Genomic DNA, 15,629 nt, shown 5'->3' on the forward strand with positions numbered 1-15,629 from the left:
TACAAACCATTTATCAATTCCTTTATTATATATTAAATAGCTCAAATATGTATATATATGTTTATCTTCAGCTCTCAGATATTTCCTATTTGTATTCATTTGTAATATGTAGTATTTAGAGATAAAATTTTGTTTTTCCCTACTCTTCCCAGCAAAATCTTGAGTGTAACTGTGTCATTGGTTAAAACCATTTAACCACCTATGTGTAACAGTTTTTATATCATTTTCTTCCTTTTCTCCCTTCCTTCCTTTTGTTTGTTTTGAGACACAGTCTCACTCTGTTGCTTAGGCTGGAGTGCAATGGCGCGATCTCAGCTCACTGCAACCTCTGCCTCCCGGGTTCAAACGATTCTCCCACCTCAGCCTCCCAAGTAGCTGCGATTATAGACACACACCATCATGTCCAGCTAATTTTTGTATTTTTGTAGATACAAAATTAGCAACAGGGTTTCCCCATGTTGGTCAGGCTGGTCTTGAACTCCTGACCTCAGGTGATCCACCTGCCTCAGCCTCCCAAAGTGCTGGGATTACAGGCGTGAGCCACCGCGCCCAGCCCCTTCCTTCCTTTCTTCCAATATTTATTGAGCACCTGCTACATACCAATCATTGGGAATTTATTAGTGAACAAAGGACAGGTTTACCTATTCATATAATGTATGTATAATATATACAATTACATAAATATAACTTCATGAAGAATTAGAAACAATGCACAAAAACCTGATCCATAGCCATTCCTAATGATGACTCTATGCAGAAAACACAGACGTAGATTTAAACTCAGTGTTCTTTTTTTGTGTTTTTGAGATGGAATCTCACTCTGTCACCTAGGCTGGAGTGCAGTGGCACAATCTTGGCTCACTGCAACCTCCGCCTTCCAGGTGCAAGTGATTCTCCTGCCTCAGCCTCCCGAGTAACTGGGATTACAGGCACACACCACCACATCCAGCTAATTTTGTATTTTTAGTAGAGACAGGGTTTCACCACGATGGCCAGGCTAGTTTTGAACTCCTGACCTGAAGTGATCCACCTGCCTCAGACTCCCAAAGTGCTGGGATTACAGGTGTGAGCCACTGCGCCCAGCCTAAACTCAGTGTTCTATCATTTGTTAGTGTGATTCCTGGGCAGGTAATTTAGATCCTCATCCCCTTTCAGAAAATGCAGATAAAAATGCCTACCTTATAGAGTAGTTGAATGAATTAGAAACAGTACATACAAAGCACCTGGTACAGCTCAATACATTGTAGCCATCCATATCCTCCATTCCTGCCAAAACCCAACTCTATATATATATGTATGTATATGTGCATATATATGTGTGTGTGTATATATATATCTATATGTATCTTTCTCTCTCTCTCTCTCTCTATATATATAGGATTTATATATCCATGCCCAATTTCTCTGCCCTTTGCCCAGGCACCATCATTTCTACTGAGATGGACCCATGCAATGGGTTTCCAAATAGCTTTTCTGCCTCTGCTCAATTTTTCTAAAGGCCAAGTCCAATGTATTCATGCTGGTCAGAACCTCAGATGTGCCCTACTGCCCTAAGGATAAAGTTGAACCTCCTCACTTAGTCCGCATGGCCCTTCTAGTTCTGGTCCCTGCTCACCTCTCAGTCACCCCTCTTTCCTCCCACTCACAGCATCACATTCAAATCACAACCCTCAGACATGCTAAGCTGTCTCTTGGCTCTCGGCCTTTAGACACTTCCTCCTTCTCTTCATCTGGCTAGCAAACTCCTCACCATCTGGTCACTTCTTCCAGGAAGCTCTCCTTGATGCCCACTAGAGCATGCTAGGTGCCTTTGTGGTACTCCTGAGGCACCTGGACTTCCTCTGTCAGTCACATGCTTATCACATGTCCTGGTAGCTGGCTGTTTATTTGTACACAGCCTCTGGGGTCAGTTCGCGGGAGTTCAACTTCCAGCCTTGACACTTAGCGACAAAGCCTTAAATAAGTTACTTTACATTGGGCCTCAGTTTTCTCAATTGTTGTAGACAATAATAGTACCTACTTCACAGGTTTGTGGTGAGAATTAAATGAGAACATGCATGTAAATTGATTAGCGCAGTGACCTGGCACCTATTAAGAATTCAATAAAGAATGCAATAAACTATGATATTTGCCTTAATCACTAAGGATAGGGGCTATGATTGCCTCCCCAATATCCATTCCATCCTTCCACCATTGAATTTGGGTAAAATAACCTTCCCCACCAGCTCCACAGATGGGATCTGATTAGTTCAAGAGTAAACTACAGCGTGCATTAGAATCACCTGGAGGGCTTGCTGAGCACAGGTTGCTGAGCCCTTCCTCCAGAGTTGCTGATTCCACTTCTGATCCCAAGGATTTGCACTTCTAGCAAATTCCCAGGGAATGCTGATACTGCTGGCCGGGAGGCCACACTTAGAGTAGCACTGGTCTAAACCAATCAGGATATCTTATTTCCTTTGCCTTATAATTGAGTCAGGGATGAGCTTGGATCTGTGGATTCAATCATGTGGATGTATGATTGCAGGAGAATGCCCCCTCCCACCTCCCCAGTGTAAAGCAAGCAGCTGCAGATACTGCTGGTAACCATCCTGAAACCATGAACAAAAAAGAAGTCAACCCTAGGCTGGAACTGACACACAGAAGAGAGAAGGCCCAAGAGAATCACAAAGAAACCAAGTAGGAGCCTGGCTGAATGGTGCTGGAAGCCCCAAATGCCTTGGGAATTACTGGAAATAATATGTTCCTTTTATTGTTTAAGTCAGTTTGAGTTTTCTGTTACTTGCAACCAAAATATTCCTGATACATTATTACCAGCTCTGTGAGGGTAAGAAATGCATTTGGCCCTCCGATGTTCCATGCTAGATCTGAGTCTGGCACACAAAGTGGATGCTCAACAAACATATTTTGGCCAGACATGGTGGCTCACACCCATAATCTCAGAGCTTTGGGAAGCCAAATTGGGAGAATCATATGAGCCCAAGAGTTCAAGACCAGTCTGGGCAACATAGTAAGACCCCCATCTCTACAAAAAATACAAAAAATTATCCGGGTGTGGTGACACGTATTTGTAGTCCTAGCTACTCGGGAGGCAGAGGTAGGAGGATCAATTGAGCCCAGGAGTTCAAGGTTGCAGCGAGCTATGATCCCATTACTGCACTCCAGCCTGGGCAACAGAGCAAGACCCTGCCAATCAATCAATCAATTTCAATCCACACAGGGATATCTACTCTCTTACAGAGCACCTGGTAACAGCCTTAGTCAGGGGGTGAGGGAGCAGTCTCAAAGCTGGTCCACTCCTTTCCTGGTCTCTGTCCTGCATCCCACTCTACCTCTCCTGTTAGAATGTGCCTGGCCTGTTTCAGGCCCTGAGTTGCCCCATCTTAGGCTACCTTCTTCCAAATACTCCAAGTTTACTTCTAGTATTGAGTCTTGACCATCTGATTTCCCTCACAAGTTTCACTTTCCTTCAATAAGCTTTGCAAAGTGAGTCTGCCTTCTTTAATGATTAATGGATGAGAGCATATATTCTGTAATACTCCGTCCCTCACCTAGACTGGGCACACTCTGTTGGGGCTATCAAATTTATTTCTCTGCCATCATAATCAGCTGTTTGTGCATAGTAGTGATAGCCTGAGCAGTTAAACCCTCTAGAGGGGGACGTCCCTTGCATTCGTTTCCGCCAGGAGTGGGAAGCCGTTGCTACCAGAACAAATTACCACTAACTTAGTGGCTTAAGGTAACAGAAAATGCATTCACTTACAATTCCGTAGGCTAGAAGACCAAAATCTATGTATCAGCAACGGCATGCTCCCTCTGAAGGCTCTTGGGGAGACTCCCTTATCTCTTCCTTGCCCCTTTCAGCTTCTGGCATCCTCAGATGTTCTTTGGCTTGTGGCAGCATGACTTCTATCTCTACCCACTTCAGTCTTCTCATGGCTGTCTTCTCTGTGAGCCCTTTTCCAACTCTCTCCTACTTTTTCAATACATTTTTTTCCCCCAAGACACGGTCTTGCTTTGTCACCCAGGCTGGAGTACAATAGCACGATCATGGCTCACTACAGCCTTGACCTCTTACGGCTCAAGCAATCCTCCCACCTCTTGAGTAGGTGGGACTGCAGGCATGCACCAACATGCCCAGCTAATTTTTTGTTTTTGTATTTTTTTGTAGAGACGGGGTTTCACCATGTTGCCCACCTGGTCTCAAACTCCAGGGCTCAAGTAATCCTCCTGCCTTGGCCTCTCCAAGTGTTGGTGTGTCCGGAATCGGTAGCTTCTTGGTCTCACTAACGTCAAGAACCAAGCCGCGGACCCTCGCTGCGAGTATTACAGTTCTTAAAGGCAGCGTGTCCGGAGTTTGTTCCTTCTGATGTTCAGACGTGTTGAAGAGTTTTTTCCTTCTGGTGGGTTCTTGGTCTCGCTGGCTCAGGAGTTAAGCTGCAGACCTTCGCGGTGAGTGTTACAGCTCCTAAGGCGGGGCGTAAGGAGTTGTTCCTTTCTCCCGGTGGGTTCACGGTCTCGCTGGCTTCAGAAGTGAAGCTGCAGACCTTCACAGTGAGTGTTACAGCTCATAAAGACAGTGTGGGTCTAAAGGCCGAGCAGCGGCAACATTTATTGCAAAGAGCAAAAGAACTATCCCCCCCTAGACCATGGAAAAGAACCTGAGCAGCTTACCGCTGCTAGCTCTGCAGCCTGCTTTTATTCTCTTATCTGGCCCCACCCACATGCTGCTGATTGGCCCACTTTACAGAGAGCCGATTGGTCTGTTTTACAGAGAGCTGATTGGTCCGTTTTGACAGGGTGCTGATTGGTGCGTTTAAATCCCTGAGATAGACACAAAAGTTCTCCACCTCCCCACTAGATTAGCTAGATACAGAGTGTCTGTTGGTGTATTTACAATCCCTTAGCTAGACATAAAGGTTCTCTAAGTCCCCACCAGAGTAACTAGATACAGAGTGCAGATTGGTGTATTCACAAACCCTGAGCTAGACACAGGGTGCTGATTGGTGTGTTTACAAACCTTGAGCTAGATACAGAGTGCTGATTGGTGTATTTACGATCCCTTAGCTAGACATAAAGATTCTCCAAGTCCCCACCAGACTCAGGAGCCCAGCTGGCTTCACCCCGTGGATCCCACACCAGGGCCCTAGGTGGAGTTGCCTGCCGGTCCCCGCTGTGCGCCTGCACTCTTCAGCGGTTGGGTGGTCGATGGGACCGGGCGCCCTGGAGCAGGGGGCGGCGTTCGTCGGGGAGGCTGGGGCGGCGCAGGAGCCCACGGCGGAGAGGGGAGGCTCAGGCATGGTGGGCTGCAGTTCCCAAGCCCTGCCCGGTGGGGAGGCAGCTAAGGCTCCGCGAGAAGTTGAGCACAGCAGCTGCTGGCCCAGGTGCTAAGCCCCTCACTGCCCGGGCCGGAGGGGCCGGCCGGCCGCTCCGAGTGCGGGGCCCGCCGAGCCCACGCCCACCCAGAACTCGCGCTGGCCCGCAAGCGCGGTGCGCAGCCCCGGTTCCGGCCCGCGCCTCTCCCTCCACACCTCCCCGCAAGCTGAGGGAGCCAGCTCCCACAGTGCAGCGGCGGGCTGAAGGGCTCCTCAAGCGCGGCCAGAGTGAGCGCCAAGGCCGAGGAGGCGCCGAGAGCGAGCGAGGGCTGCCAGCATGCTGTCACCTCTCATTGGGATTACAGACGTGAGCCACCACAGCTAGCCCTTTTCCATCTCTTATAAGGACACTCACTGGATTTACATCCCACTCTAATCCGGTATGATATCATCTCAATTCTTACCTTAATTACATCTGCAAAGACCATATTTCCGAACAAGCTCACGACCTGAGATTCCAAATGGATATGAATTTGGAGAGGACCCTATTCGACCACATCTCTTTAGGTCAGGGTCCTTACCAAAAACACATTCCCAACCTGCTGTGAGCAACACCATGAAACACTAACCGCCTGGCAGCCGCTGCTGAAGCACCCAGATGACTCTGTTGCAGGTGCTTCCAGAATGCGCTTAGTGACGCCATGACATAAAAGAGTCATCTCCGGCGGGTGCGGTGACTCATGCCTGTAATCCCAGCAGTTTGGGAGGCTGGGGCAGGTGGATAGCTTGAGGCCAGGAGTTCGAGATCAGCCTGGCCAACATGGTGAAACCCCATCTCTACTAAAAATACAAAAATTAGTTGGGCGTGGTTGTGGGCTCCTGTAATCCCAGCTACTCAGAAGGCTGAGGCAGGAGAATCGCTTGAACCTTGGAAGCGGAGGCTGCAGTGAGCTGAGATCGCGCCATTGCACTCCAGCCTGGGCAACAGAGCCAGACTCAGTCTCAAAAAAAAAAAAAAAGAGTCATCTCCAAGAGGCACTTGCAAAGCAGGAGAATGGGGCTGAGCCCAGGGTGCTAGGGGAACCAGAGGAGGGACTCAAAACTCAGAATAAGTATGTGGGAGGGTGGTAGGTTCAAGTGGATTCAACTGATAAACAAACGTTGCTGGTCCACAAGGGCCTATGGTAGTGTCTGTAACAGCCTAGATTCCAACACTTGGTTACCCAGAGGGGTGGATGTTACAGGAAGAAAGTGGATCTACCATCCAGACACTCACTTTCTTGGCCCAGCTTGCTACTAACCTGGTATTACTCTAGGCAGTTCATTTAATCAGAAGACGAGTAAGAGGTGAAAGCAACAGGGCCTACTGATATGAGGAGGAGCAGGGGTAGGGGTGGTGGAGCGATCATCGGTAGCTGAGACCTGTTTTCCCCATAAATTTCCAGAGGGCAGGGTGCCTTGTCATTTTTTTCTTCATGATTTCCTGGAGCTCCAACCATAATAGATCTTCCAAAAAAAATTAACAGAAAAATAAAAATATTAAGACTTGGCCAGGGGGCCGGGCGCGGTGGCTCACGCTTTAATCCCAGCACTTTGGGAGGCCGAGGGGGGTGGATTACGTGAGGTCAGGAGTTCAAAACCAGCCTGGCCAACATGGTGAAACCCCGTCTCTACTGAAAATACAAAAAAAGTAGCCAGGCATGGTGGCGGGCGCCTGTGATCCCAGCTACTCAGGAGGCTGAGGCAGGAGAATCACTTGAACACAGGAGGCAGAAGTTGCTGAGATTGTGCCACTGCACTCTAGTCTGGGCAACAGAGCGAGACTCCGTCTCAAAAAAAAAAAAAAAACTTGGCCGGGGCACTGCCTCACACCTGTATTTCCAGCACTTTGGGAGACTGAAGCGGGGGAATCACTTGAGCCCAGGAGTCTGAGGCTGCAGTGAGCTAGGATCACACTACCACTCAGGTCGTGATGGAAAAAAAAAAAAAAAATTAAGGCTCATGGTAAATCTTTCTCTCAATTCCCAGAATCAGGAATAACTGTTTCTTCAGGAAAAAAAAAAAAATATATATATATATATATATGCTTGCTTTTAATTTCATAGACCATGTTTAAATTTTATTTTCTTCATATCCTTCATCATGACCTGAAGCCACCTTGCTTGTGTCTTCCTTTGCTTGTCCAGCTACAGGCACTAGGTTGCTGGCTGCTGAAGAGCAGGCAACCAGGGGTCCTGCCAGCCCTGCATCCCACCTGCCGGGCGTGGTCCATCTTCATCTTTCCCTACTCTTATTTTCTTCCAGGTGTGGGCTTGCTTCATCTTTTCCCATTCTTATTTTCACTCATTATTTTTTATCTGGTTGCATCATCTGCAGTTTTGCAAGCCACCTTGAATCCCTTTCTGGAAAAAGGCCAGGCATACACAAGTACATTATTAATCCATGCCTGCAATAGCTTAGATTCCAACACTTGATTACCCAGAGGGGTGGATGTTACACAGGTGGATGTTACATCAGCATCCTCTTTCAGAGACAAATCAACTCCTTTATTCAGCTTATTTCTTTCTCAGTGTCTGTTACACACTGGTCACTGTACTAGGGGTCAGAGTATCAGACACTAAACAAGTAGACAAAAAATTAAATTCTGACAAAGTACAATTAATGCAAGGGAGAAAATAAGCAGAAAAACGGGTAGGTGTCAGCATTTGTACAGGAAAGTGCAGGCAAGGCCTCTCTGAGGAGGTGACATTTCAGCAAGGACTGGAAGACAAGGAGAGGTGGGGGGAGTCATCCTGGTGAGCAGCACAGAGAAACAGCCGGTTGGGTTTTAGGAATGACAGAGGCCCGTGTATATGAGGGGGATGGGACAGGTATCAAGAGAAGACAGGGGTCGGGCATGGCGGCTCACGCCTATAATTCCAGCATTTTGGGAGGCCAAGGCGGGCAGATCACTTGAGGTCAGGAGTTCGAGACCAGTCTGGCCAACATGGTGAAACACCATCTCTGCTAAAAATACAAAATCAGCTGGGCATGGTGGCACATGACTGTAGTCTCAGCTATATGGGAGGCTGAGGCAGGAGAATCGCTTGAACCCAGGAGGCAGAGGTTGCAATGAGCTGAGATTGTGCCACTGCACTCCACCCTGGGTAACAGAGTGAGACTCCATCTCAAAAAAAAAGAGAGAGAGAAGATAGGGAGGCAGCTGCCACCCAGGCAGGGAGGCCCACTAGGTGAGGAGCATATGTTTTGTTCTTAGTGCCATAGGAAAGGTCCATTTGAACATGGAAGTGACAGGTTCCAATCTGCTGTTGTCTGCTTTTTGGTTTTTTTTTTAGACAGAGTCTTACTCTGTCACCCAGGCTGGAGTGCAGTAGCACCATCTCAGCTCAATGCAACCTCCACCTCCTGGGTTCAAGCAATTCTCCTCCCTCAGCCTCCCAAGTAGCTGGGACCAATCTGCTTTAAAAAGATTATTCTACATTCATACTATAGAATATTACACAGCAATAAAAAGAAACACTGATACACACGACCACTTGGATGGATCTCTAGGGCATTATGCTGAGAAAAAAAAGCCAACTTCAAAAGGTCACATATGCATGATTCCATTTATATGACACTCTCAAAATGACAAAATTATTGAGATTAGTGGTTGCCTGGGGTTAGGGACAAGGGAGGAGAAGTAGACTGGGTATGACTATAAAGGGTAGCACAAGGGAAATATCTGGTGATAGAACAATTCTGTATCTTGATTGTGGTGGTAGCTACATGAATCCACACTTAGGATAAAATTACACAGACTGATACACACACACAGCACACAAAAATGAGTGCAGGTACAACTGAAATCTGAATAAGCTCCGTGGATTGTACCCATGTCCATTTCCTGGTACTGACAGTATAATATAGTTATGTAAAACAGTGACATTGGGGGAAGCTGGATGAAGGATCTGTGAGACCTCTCTCTTCTGTTCTTGCAGCTTCCTGTAAATCTATAATCATTTTCAAAATAAAACGTTTTTATAAAAGTTTACCATCTCTGTGGGGAGGAAGGGTGCATGTAGGGAGTTTAGAGGATGACAGAGTGGCATCAGTGGAGACAGTGAGACCCAGAGGGAGGGGAGAGCTTTGGGAACAAGGGATGAATGGAGGGATCCATTTCATCAGAGGCAGGGTTAGGGAAAGGAAGGAGAAGGGAGTCCCAGGTTTTAGACCTTAGTCACTTGGGGGAATGGTGGTGCCAATCACTGAAATGGTGAAGAATGGCAAAAGACCAGGCTTATGTGGATGAACAGACCTTTTTATTGTTGCTTACTGTGACAAAGTTCACAGAAAGAAGCAAGTATTAAAATATGCAAATATAGAAGCCAACAGAGCAATGGAAATAATGTATGTACAAATACAACATATTTATTTTTTGTACAGATGGGGTCTCCCTATTTTGCCCAGGCTGGTCTCGAACTCCTAGGCTCAAGTGGTCCTCCCACCTTGGCCACCCAAAGTGCTGAGATTACAGCTGTGAGCCACCACACATGCCAGGCCAAGTTTAATGAATTACTCTAATGCATTGCATGCATCTAACCACTACCCAGGTCAAGAAATAAAACCCTGGAAATCACTCACCCTCATTGTTCCTCCTGATCACAGGTATCCCATAGAGGTAACCACTGCCCTGATTTTTAGAGTAATTGCATCCTTGATTTTCTTCCTAGTTTATGCATGGGCCATGTTCAGTTTGAGATGCCATAAGACATCCAAATGAATGTTTGAATTCAAAGAGCTCTAAACTTCCATCCAATACCAGTGTCAGCCTTTCAAATACTGCCAATTCTTCATGTCCTGTAGGCCATTCCCTTCTTGAGGCTGGAAGAAGTGACACACATGACAACATCACGTACACTTCAATGTTGTAAACATTTGAAGAAGATGGTCAGTGTTTTAGGGCTTGCTGCAAGATGTCCTTGTGCCTTGTTATTTCCTTTCCTCCATTGTTACTTGTGAAGTCTTGAATGTTGAATTTATTTCTACACATATTTCCAGAACAATACCTTTTGAGCATAATTCAATAGATTAGTGAGTGCACAGGGGGCTGCAAGAAGGGTGGGGAATCACGAGGTCAGGAGATCGAGACCATCCTGGCTAACACGGTGAAACCCCCTCTCTACTAAAAACACAAAAAATTACCCAGACGTGGTGGCACGCACTTGTAGTCCCAGCTACTCAGGAGGCTGAGGCAGGAGAACTGCTTGAACCGGGGAGGCGGAGCTTGCAGTGAGCCAAGATCACGCCACTGCACTCCAGCCTGACAGAGGGAGACTGTGTCTCAAAAAAAAAAAAAAAAAAAAAAAAGGGTGGGGAGTTCTTCAATTCCCAGGCTAGCCCTTTGAAACTTCCTCTGAACAGTGCCTTAGGCAAACCATACCACCTCATCGGAATGCTGCGGTGGATGTTTTCCTGAGGGAGTGCTCTGGCCTTCTCCCTAGCACAGTGTTGAAAGCATCATTCCTCTGCATGCTCCTCCAACATGCTTGCCTCCAGGATGCACTTCTGTGTTTATAATCCTTCACCACGGTTACACTGCAGCGTGCAGGGTCCCCTGCATTGATGCCTCTTGGTGCACAGGCTTGAATCTGCATAATACAAGGGCCCCCAATAACTAGATGCCAAAACACTGAATCGTCTGTTATTGCACCCATTAATTATCACATATGTGCACAAATATCTTATGCACATATTTCTAGGTGCTTACACACAGAAAGTGCTAGAAAAACCTAAGATATCGCTTTTGTGTCCATTTTGTACATATGAGATCTGAGTGATCCAGGGACAGTTTCTGGGGCCAAGGGATTTACTCCCTCTTCTTCCCTCCAACTTGAATATAGAGAGACTTGGGACCCCCAAGTCCAGTGGTGGGCACATAGGACTCTTCTGATCTAACGGGGACCTTCCCCTGGATGCAGTGGGTACAATGGGGCCCCCAGAGATGAATCTGACCCTCTCCAGCTGCCTGATCTTGGGTAACTTTCTCAAAGTCTTTGTGCCCCAGATTCCTCTTTGGTAAAAGACAGATGTACCAGCACCTACCTCAGAACTACTTTACAAGAGCTATTCATATACAAAACTCAGCACAGGGCAGTTAGAGCTTATTAACTCATGCTGCTTAGCATCTATCATTTAACACTAGGTGCCAGACGCTGCAAAACGTGGTGCATGAATTAACTCCTTTCATCCTCATGAGAGGGCAAAGAGGGGGTTCCTGTTATCAACCCCATCCTGCAGATGCTCAGAGAGTTAAGTAACTTGCCCTACGTTACACAGCTAGTGAACTGCTGTGCCGAGTGTCTAACCCCGCTGACTTAGCCACTCTGCTTTGTGACCTCCAACATCTTCAGTGAATTCAATTCAGTTACTGGGTTCTGACAGCTGGTGTCAGAAGCCACTTTTGTGCTGGTCCAGGGTAATGCTCTGCCCTAATTGGTCAGAATCCGTGGGAGGTACTGCAAGAAAACCAGCTGGGAGGCACATTTCCAAGCCTATTGATGGTGGTGACCACACTCAATGAGTTTTATTTGTTCTACCTAAAACAACTGATAATGTCCAGCTCAACAGGCCCCGAAGCTCACAGGAGATACTAAAAGGATAATGCCCTGCTGTTTCTTTTGGAGACTTCCGGTGGCAGATTCTTCCCTTCTCCTGGCTTACAGGGACCACAGCAGACATCTGTGAACATTTTCTCTGAGCTAGAAGCTGTTCTAAGAATCCACATGCACTGTCCCATTCCATTCTCACAGTATTCTCACATGAGAACCAGTTCTTATCATCCTAACAAGGGTGAGTCCGTGTCAAAAACCACACAACAGTAACAGAGACAGGACTTCAACTCGGGCCCTCTAGGCTCAATGATATGCACTTGACCTCTGTACTGCACCATTACCTGAAGGAAGAGTGTTATGCATATATCACCTTTCTATTCTTTTATTTTTTTGCATATATCATCTTATTCATCATCAGCAACAATATAAACTGCAACTATCTTATTTCTCTCTTCAGTTACAGCATTATATCCAAATGGTGGGTTGAAATTTGACCAGAAGGCGCAACTCTTATGATTCCCAAATTCACTGGACTTGCATTTAAAATCACAGTGCTCAGCCAGGCACGGTGGCTCACACCTGTAATCCCTGCACTTTGGGAGGCCAAGGCGGGTGAATCACCTGAGGTCAGGAGTTCAAGACCAGCCTGGCCAACATGATGAAACTGTGTCTCTACTAAAAATACAAAAAATTAGCTGGGCATGGTGGCACACCCCTGTAATTCCAGCTACTTAGGAGGCTGAGGCAGGAGAATCGCTTGAACCCAGGAGGCGGAGGTTGCAGTGAGCTGAGATCGCATCACTGCACTTCAGCCTGGGCAACAAGAGCGAAACTCTGTCTCTAAATAAATAAATCAATCAAATCACAGTGCTCATTGACGAACTATATATAATACAAGGGCTACTAATAGTCAATTTTTAACAATTTTCATTAATAGATATCACAAACCCATTTGAAATGTTTTAAAAAGGTAAATATTTAAAGCAAAAGCTGCTGCCTACCCCCATACTTAAAAAAACAATCTGATGAAAGTCATGGACTTTCTCCAGAAATGTGGATATTTCCATTAAAAGAAAAAAAACATACCTGCATCTTCAAGGAGTTCCCAGAACCCCTGAGGCCCATCCATTGACCCCAGTAATAAGAAGTTCTATGGATTTACAATTGGTGAGACTCTCTGTGAAGCAAATGTTTTTCCTTCAATTTGCATTTTATAACTCCTTGTGCAAGAGTTTTCTCCTTCTCTCTTTCTACTTCTATAGGCACAAATATGGTATATTCTCTCATGTGCTGTCATCATCACCTATATTTATCATAAGAATAGATTTTCCTTTTTTATATTCTGTGTTTCAAACTAAAGTCACCACAACAAACCCTTCAGTTTTATAAAACACAAACAAAATTTTAGCTTCATCATTTCACTAAACTGATGCCTCAGCTAATGTGCAGACCTTTAATTTTCAAGCCTAAACTTGTCCTTGAACTGATTTGTAGATTTCCTACAGAATATGCTCAGCATCCATACAGTATTAGAGGCATAAAACAGGTCCATTTAAAGGAGTAGTTGGGATAGGTTACACCCTTTCTACAAAAGCAGTCTACTTGTTCACCTAAGAAAAACACAAATTGTTGACAATATGGTTATCTCTTCTTGTTACTCTTTGCAGGAGACTTTGGATTTAAAAATGCTTCACACACACTTTACTTACATCATAATATCTAATTGGTGGGTCAAAATTTGACCAGAAGTCACAATTCTTATAATCCCAAAATTTGCTGGACTTGTATTTCAAATTAGGGTGCTCACTGATGAACTACGGTAGAGTATAGTCCCGAGAATTTGCCATTGTTGCAAGTTCCCTTAAAAAGTGATCATGTGCTTCCCGCTCCATGTACATTACCAATAATCCTCATGACAATCCTGCAATGTATCAGAACACAATTTTACAGATGAGGAAACTGAGGATCAAAGAATTTAACTACCTTACCCAAGGTCACACAGCTGGGAAGTGGCCCATGACTTGTCTGGCTTAAGAACCCACACTTTTTCAGCTACCATGTTGCCTTCCTGGCTTTGGCCTGAATTTGGCTTCAGACCAGTATTTGTAGAGTGCCCCACTGCAAATGGAAATGTTTACTTCACCCCGGAACAGGGCTGAACTTGCCACATCTCTTCATGTCCTTAAAACTTAAATCTGGCCAGGTGCAGTGGCTCATGCCTGTAATCCCAGCACTTTGGGAAACTAAGGCAGGAGGATTGCTTGAGGCCAGGAGTTTGAGACCAGCCTGGGCAACATAACGAGACCGCCATCTCTGAATCGTTTTTTAAAAACTAAAATGGTAAAAATAAAAATGTAAACCTGATAAAGAGGATGATCAAGCAGAACTAGCGGAGAATTTTTTTTTTTTAATACAGAGTCTCGCTCTGTCGCCCAGGCTGGAATGCAGTGGCGCAACCTCGGCTCACTGCAACCTCCGCCTCCCGGGTTCACGCCATTCTCCTGCCTCAGCCTCCCGAGTAGCTGGGACTACAGGCGCCCGCCACCACGCCCGGCTAATTTTTTTTGTATTTTCAGTAGAGACGGGGTTTCACCGTGTTAGCCAGGATGGTCTCCATCTCCTGACCTCGTGATCCACCCGCCTCGACCTCCCAAAGTGCTGGGATTACAGGCGTGAGCTACCGCGCCCAGCCCTAGCAGAGAATTTTTAAGATTAATGTCTGCAACACAGCCACATAATCTTTTAGAGTAAGTAAGGTATTTATCAATTTAATTGTAGAACTTTATTTTAAAACCTAAGCATGCATTTAGCATCAGATCCTAAATTGAAAGTGCTGGGCCTACATTCCATATGCCTAAGAAAAATTTTTGTTCATAAAAATTATTCCCAAATGGGCAATTAATTTCAAGATGTCCTGCTATTGGCTCACTTTTGCTCTGTTAGGTAACATAAACCTGTCCCGGAAAATAACCACCTGCCTATACTGACAGACAGGCAAAGTAAAACCTGGCCTTTCACATAAAGAGATAATTAAACAACTGGACGGTTTCAGTTTGTGTCAAAAGTCACCCTCTCCTTTGATCTGTACTTCAGCTAAGGTGCATCATGAACCTCAGGGGTCATGGGAGAAGAGGAGCAGGGCAAGAGAGAAATTTCAGTCCACCTTGAAGTGTGAAGTGTTTGCTTTTCCCCAGACAGCTCGTCTCACTTCCTCTCTAGTGAAAATCTACCCTCTATATTCCTTAATGAAACTATCATGGCATTCTTCAGCTGCCCTTCCCAAAACTTTAAGAAGCTCAGAACAAACTCATTGCTTTCTGAAAGGCTTCTGGTAATAAACACCATGAAATGTGGGGGTTCTGAGATACACTGTGGGCTTTTTGGAGTCCCCTGTGATTTTTTTTTTTAATGGAGTAAAGTTTTAATCTTTCGGTAATAGCATTTAAACGCAACACCTCTACACTACTGAAAATAAGAATCATAATAATATTAACTAAAAGTCACAGCATTTTGTTTAACCCTTCACAATTTTCCCCTTGTTCTCTACTCAAATGTCATCACAAATTAAAGATCCTGCAGATTACATGTATGTAAAAAGAGGGCTTTTATCTGACTTGGGAGGCTGAGAGGAAAGGCTGATGGAGATAATTTCTACTACTTTTTCTAGTCTTAAAGCTTCCTACTTTTCTTGTGTTTCTCTTCCATGACTTTATATCATTGGCAA

This window comes from Pan troglodytes, chromosome 12 (assembly GCF_028858775.2).
Source record: "Pan troglodytes isolate AG18354 chromosome 12, NHGRI_mPanTro3-v2.0_pri, whole genome shotgun sequence".
NCBI classification, from domain to species: Eukaryota; Metazoa; Chordata; class Mammalia; order Primates; family Hominidae; genus Pan; species Pan troglodytes.